This window comes from Monodon monoceros, unplaced genomic scaffold (assembly GCF_005190385.1).
Source record: "Monodon monoceros isolate NGI ecotype Baffin Bay Population unplaced genomic scaffold, NGI_Narwhal_1 Super_Scaffold_4, whole genome shotgun sequence".
Classification (NCBI taxonomy): Eukaryota; Metazoa; Chordata; class Mammalia; order Artiodactyla; family Monodontidae; genus Monodon; species Monodon monoceros.
In genome coordinates, this window is record NW_021703781.1 from 57,068,950 (window position 1) to 57,076,173 (window position 7,224).

Here is a 7,224-nt window from a genome sequence, read left to right on the forward strand (position 1 = left end):
CAGGGTTGTAGGTCTTACTTCTGCTGTCTGCCCTCTGGTGGATGAGGCTATCTAAGAGGCTTGTGCAAGCTTCCTGATGGGAGGGACTGATGGTGGGTAGAGCTGGGTGTTGCTCTGGTGGGCAGAGCTCAGTAAAACTTTAATCCACTTGTTTGCTGATGGGTAGGGCTGAGTTCCCTCTCTGTTGGTTGTTTGGCCTGAGGTGACCCAGCACTGGAGGCTACAGGTGCTTTGGTGGGGCTAATGGCAGACTCTGGGAGGGCTCATGCCAAGGAGCACCTCCCAGAACTTCTGCCACCAGTGTCCCTCTCCTCACAGTGAGCCACAACTTCCCCCTGCCTCTGCAGGAAACCCTCCAACACTAGCAGGTAGGTCTGGCTCCATCTCCTATGGGGTCACAGCTCCTCCCTGGGTCCTCATTGCGCACACCACTCTGTGCTTGCCCTGCAAGAGTGGAGTCTCTGTTTCCCCCAGTCCCGTTGAAGTCCTGCAATCAAATCCTGCCAGCCTTCAACGTCTGATTCTCTGAGACTTCCTCCTCCTGTTGCCGGACCCCCAGGTTGGGAAGCCTGACATGGGGCTCAGAACCTTCACTCCAGTAGTGGGTGGACTTCCGTGGTATAATTGTTCTCCAGTTTGTGAGTCACCCACCCAGCAGTCATGGGATTTGATTTTATTGTGATTGCGCCCCTCCTACCGTCTCATTGCAGTCTCTCCTTTGTCTTTGGATGTGGGGTATCTTTCTTGGTGAGTTCCAGTGTCTACCTGTCGATGATTGCCCAGCAGTTAGTTGTGATTCCGTTGCTCTCATAAGAGGAAGTGAGCACACATCCTTCTACTCTGCCACCTTGAACCAATCGCGTTCTGGATAATAATTTAACTAGCTTAACTTGGTGAAGATTTCTGAGAATGAACTGGCAGAAGTCACATGATAAAAAGTTCTTCAAAATGATAAGAATCTTTTCCTTCTTTGAAAATGAGGCTATACTTTTGCAGAACCCAGATGTCTAGGTAGAACATGGGCAGCAGTAATAGAATTTTCCTCTACTATAATGATTCTTAACCTTTTTTGGGATTAAACACCCCTTGGAGAAAGCTATGGATCCTCTTCCCAAAAAAGAATGCACACACAAAACTGTAAAGATCAAGGGGCTTGTGACTCCTTTAGGACTATCTACTTGGGGTATCCAGGAGTCCATGGACGCCAAGTTGAGATTCCCTAATGCCATCCCAGGTTCCAGGATGGAGACTGCAAATGAGGGGATATATGGATGCAATTCACAGCTGGTGCTAGTGGTTGAAGCTGGAGCTTGCTGAATCCCGAACAATACTGTCATTCTTAGTCCATCTGGCTAAGGGCAGTTTCATGCCACTTGAAGATACATTAGTGGTACTGCTAGTGAAAAAGATGTTAGTTGCACATTAACAATGAGAGTTTTGTAGTAATCAAAACATCTTTCAGGGCCTATTAAGGAACAACAGTCTCATCAATACACGGGTTTGTAATGTAGATGTTGGTTGCCGCTTCTAAGAATAGTACTAGATGGTTAATAAATCCTTCTCTATGCAAGACCAGAGTCCTTTCATTAATTTATATAATTTCTGGCTCTGACTCATTTGTATCTCCTATTTTCAATGAGTCGCCACTAATTGCCATGAGCTCGTTTATAAAAGAAAGACATTAAAAGCATATTATGGGCGACTTCTCTGGTGGCGCAGTGGTTAAGAATCCGCCTGCCAGTGTAGGGGACATAGGTTCAAGCCCTGGTCCGGGAAGATCCCACATGCCACAGAGCAACTAAGCCCGTGTGCCACAACTACTGAGCCTGCACTCTAGAGCCCGCGAGTCACAATTACTGAGCCCTCATGCCACAACTAGTGAAGCCTGCGCACCTAGAGCCTGTGCTCCGCAACAAGGGAAGCCACGACAATGAGAAGCCCGCGCACTGCAACGAAGAGTAGCCCCTGCTCGCCGTAACTAGAGAAAGCCCGCCCGCAGCAACAAAGACCCAACGCAGCCCCCAAAAAAGTGTATTTGTAAAAAAAGAGAGAAAGAATGGCAGAAGTAACACTGTGATTTAAAGAAAAAAAAGCATATTATGGAGTTGATAAATTATTAAATCAGAACAATTATAGTAACAGGGAAAAATGGTGTTCAGACTCATAAGTCAGGGAGGAGAAGGAAAGGGGAGCAGCAACATCAACTGTTATGATGGAACAGGACAAGAAAGTGAGTCTGTGAGATTGTGGGGAAGCCTGTCCACAAAGCACATTAATGATATCCAATATGACTTTCAGAGTCACTAGGCAATGTGATCCTCTGCATCCTGAGATGTATTAATAACAGCTATTATTTATTCAGTACATACTTACTATATGCCAGCCACTGCACTAGGCAGTAAACATAGAATGATCTCATTTAAGCCTCACAACCCTCGTTAGGTGTAGTATTTGTATACCCATTTGACAAATGAAGGAATAGATCCTTGGAATGACAAGGTTAAAACCCTTGTCTGATGCCACATAGTGAGTAACAGAGCTGGGAATTGAACCCTGGTCTTCTGATGCTACAATGCTTGCTTTTCTTTCCTTCGTTGTCTTTCTATGTAAAAGAAAGTCCACTCACTTGAGGGAATAAAAATCTTTCTTTTTATCTTCTTTTTCACCCCTTCCTCACCAGGTTTCACTTAAGGTTTCTCTGCCCCAGAAATCCTTAGCAACACCAAGTCTCAAAGGCAAACCGCTACACTTTGCAGACTTCCTGAGCCTACTGCCTTCCTGTATTGCAGTAAGATGGTGGCAGACCGACCAAAACTGGGCTCTGGGCCCATCCAATCATGAGTCTCCCCTTGCTCCTGCTAAAAGTTATATAGAATTGGGGGCTATTTACCTATTTTTTAAAAAGGAGTTAAAAAAAATAATTTAAAGGACTTCTGTAGCTCAGTATCAAAGAGCCTGGAAATAAGGGAATATTACAGAAGGGACCACTCCTCAAGGGGTAATAAATCCAGGATACTTATAATTCATTCTACTGTACTGGCTAAAGATGGGGGCAAGATTTGAACAATAGTCTGGAAGCTAGAGTCCAAATTTTACTTCCAGAGATAATGCAAATTACACAAAGTCCTGGGGATGAACTTTTAGAACTTACCTGTGAACATAAGCAGGGAACCCAGAACCACCATTCATGGATCTAAAGGCAAACATGAGACAGTTTTTGAAATGTATTTAAAATCCATCAGAACTGGAAGCACACTGGTAGTTGCTAGGGCTGGAGAAAAGGGGTATAGGGATGGGGTTTTACTGTGGAATGATGGAAATGTTTTGAAACTAGATAGAGGTGGTAGCTACACAACACTGCTAATGTACTAAATGCCACTGAATAATTCACTTTAAAATGATTAATTTTATGTCATGTAAATTCACCTCAATTTTAAAAATCCACTGATAGACGATTTATGAAACTATCAGAAAAATATAATTATGAAGTCTACCATACCTTCTGCTCCAGCTGAGACCATTATGTACAGCCACCTGGGTCAAACCAGTTAGAAGCAATTCCATTAGGAACACGTAAGCCAGACCTAATAAGAGTAGTATTGATTTCAAAACAGAGCCTGGAGAAAAAGCCAGAAATCTCCCTGGATGTAAACGAAAGAAAGAATAGCTAGAAATGTTGCTTGCTTATGAGTGGTGATCACTGATTTTCAACTAGCTTTATTTTTATTATTATATCGTCAGAAATCTCTAAGTTGCTCTTAAGCAACATCTAAATCATGAGAATACATTTTGTTTCTTAGAACCAAATAAATTGGCATACCTGAAAGCACAGTACTAATTTAAAATGGAAATAACTGAGGGGAGCTTTGCAGGATCTTAAAACAGAGCTCCTATGTGAAATTTTATTTTTCTTTATAGACAATACATTACTGGCTCTGCTGCATATTCAGATTTAATGTACAGGTTAGATTGATGTCACCCATGCCTTTGCTATTTTCCAATATCTCACATGGCTATGCCATTTGCAAATGGGGTGAGTGCTCGTGAATCCAGCCAAACAAAGGACTGTTTTTATTACATTACCGACCCCTGCCACATACACTTAAAGGGAGAAAGGAATGGTTACTATGTAGATCAGAAGGCTTCTCTACTCCTCTGTCCATCTCCTAGAAGATGACTTGGTTGCCCTCATGTTTTATGCTATTTCACAAGCTTACTAGGTGGGGGTGGGGACGAGCTAAGATTTATAAATTCTTTGTTTCAATCCCTTGAAATATACACACACATCCACACACACCAGGATTGTCATAAAACAGTGAGTCACACGACAGATATTTGAAGAATTATGTTTCTACAGTGCTTCAGTGATTCTGAATAAAACAAAATAGAGAAAGCTCAGGCTACAAAGAAAAATGAAGATTGATCTTGGAAGGGTCTCCAGGCTCCCTTCCTCATTGATTAATTACTGTAGATCACCACATGGCTACTCTCTCCCCCGATGAGACAAGTGGTCTCTGTTCTGAGACACTGCATCCCAGTTTTATCACGTTCTCCTAGGGGTTAGAGAATGCTCAGCAGAGTGTAACCAAAATCATTAACATGAGGGCTGGAATTTTGGAATACAATCAGTAGCAGGTCTAGTTAATTGCTGATTATTACGCAGGGCAAAAAAGCATTTTTCCTTAGAAGGGCTTATTAAAACAAATTTACCTCAGATTTATCTGCTATGCCATAAGTGTGAATAAATGAAAGGGGCAACTTCCATCTCCCATGATTTCCTGGCATAAGGACTCATACATGACATACAGAATTCTTGATGTCCTTTAGGGCTAGACAATCTTTTATCTTTATCCTAAGCCAGATGTAAGCTGAGCAAAAGGAACTCCTTTCTGGCAACTGAAATTGTCCATGGACTGACGTAGTCTGTGAAGTAGAAACAGCAGAGGTAAGATTAGAATTAAAGTGAAAGCAGAATTCAAGTCCAACCTCAGAGCCTGTATCCCCACCCCTCGTCCAGTAATTAATAGAAGGAAGTGAATAGAGAAAATATGTAAGAAAGAAAAAAGGGGGAAAAAGATAGTTTAACATCAATCTTTTAATAATAATGGACCTACTTATTCATTAGAAGCTAACTCAGCAAAGTAATCTAAGAAGTGACTATATAGGGACCATATTTGAATTTGAAAATAGACTATATGCCAGCCACTGTTCTGAGTGCCTTAATTCTCATAAGTCTTTGAGTTAGGTACCATGTCCCAGTTTACAGATATGGAAAACTAAAGCTCAGAGAAGTTATATAACATGTTCAAGATCACACAGCTTGAAAATAGCAAAGCTAGAAGTCAAAGCTGTGAGTCTGGCTTCACAATTCATGTCCTTAACCAGTGTGCAATACTGCCTCTGTGTCTTTCGGGGGGTAAAATCTGTTCCGGGCAAATACTGTCTTCTTCATCTTCTGATTTAAAATGTTATTTAACCAGATTTTCTTTTGGGAGAACACTTTCTTAGAAACAGAAGAAAAAAACTTTTCTCACTTAAATGAAAATAGTATCACAATTATAACCTCTGTAAAACAATAGACACCAACAAACTGAAATCAAAATTCAGTAAAGATCAAACCATAATATCCATTCTATGTAAGTAAATACTTGGCAAGCTTTCAGAAGATCAATATGGCATGTCATTTATGCATGGACTATTAATGTCAATAGATAATAAAATTTAGATTTCATCAGTCCAGTTTTGAAGAGAGGCCAAAAATAAAACTCATGTACACAACAACAACATATTGAAAAAGGTTAAAAATGAGGACCTACCCTTTGGTCATGATCTGCTGAAGACAGCAAAAATAAACATTCAGAACCAGCATCTGCATGAATCTTCTCTACTGCTAGGGCTTTCCAAGATAACAAAATACACCACAGATGTTGCAACTATTAGAACTTGAAAGGGAAAAAAAAATTTTAGTCACACATGTATCTAATAAGCAATTATGACCTGGTCATCCTACAAGAATATTCATCTAGGATTGAACCACTGAGATTATACTTTGGGTAGACTGAATAGGACAAGTAAACTGGTCAATGGCATTACTTTCAAGAATTCAAAGCCGAAGTTGCTGTAGGAGAGTCACTGTGTGAGTGTGTGCAAGGTCTGTGTCAACTTTGAGTCCAGAGGAGAGATTGTCAGAAACTAGGTAAGAATGTATTTCACTCAATCAGGAAGGAAGGGCAATGCAGTGGAAGCAGAGGGGAAGCTCAGTGAAGCCCAAGGTCAGAGGAAATGACGATACCAGAGAGAAAAGATTGGGATGGCATTCAGGGAGGAACTGAGAAACCTGCCAAGCGCACATTCTGCCGAACTACTATTACCACAGCCCAGCCCTCTGGGCATCTTTGCTCAGAGAGGGCTTAAACAAAAGCAGAGGGACCTGCAAGATGTACCAACCAAACGAATCTTTCTCTAGCCATTGAAGTTAGGCTCTGGAGTCTGCACTTCATATCGTCTCACTTGTGCAGATTTGGGTATTTAGTTCTGTTCCTGCTTATGTTCCTAGCAAAAATCCCTCTTGAAAAAAATTTGATCTTAACTAAAGTAAATGCATGCTGCTGGTGACGGCAGTAAGGCTAACTCAAGGCAAGACAGGGCATTTGTCTGTTCTTGCTTGTGCTTTTTCCCTCATCTAAGTCTTTGACCCTCTGGTTATTTGAAGACAGCTATCATGTATTGCCTCTCACTGCTGTTTTTTGCTTCTCTCTCCAACATAGAAGCAATTGCTCAATGCTTGCTCTTTTTTTGTTCCCGAGTCTCTCCCTCTGACTGTTCCCTATCCCACTGCCTTCCCATCTGTCAGTATCCTAGAGGTATGCTACCCAGAACTGGATACAAGATGCATTGGAGATTAAAAGTATCAACTCCCTTGATCTAAAACTGTATTTCTGTTGATGTAGCCAAGGTCACATTGGCTTTGGAAGTACAGATTTTTAAACCAGTCAATCAGCATTCTTACTTAGTTTATGCTAAGTAAGTTTATGTAGCTTATGCCACAATGTGATTTATGGTGAATGCCTATTTTTGTATACCTGGGGCTCTGGGACATGCCATATCAGTTTGACTACTGGGAGGGTGCTGGGGTATCAATGCTGCATGCCTATGTGACTGACTCCAATAAAAACTCTGGACTCTAGGGCTCAGGTGAGCTTCCCTGGTTGGCAACACTTCACA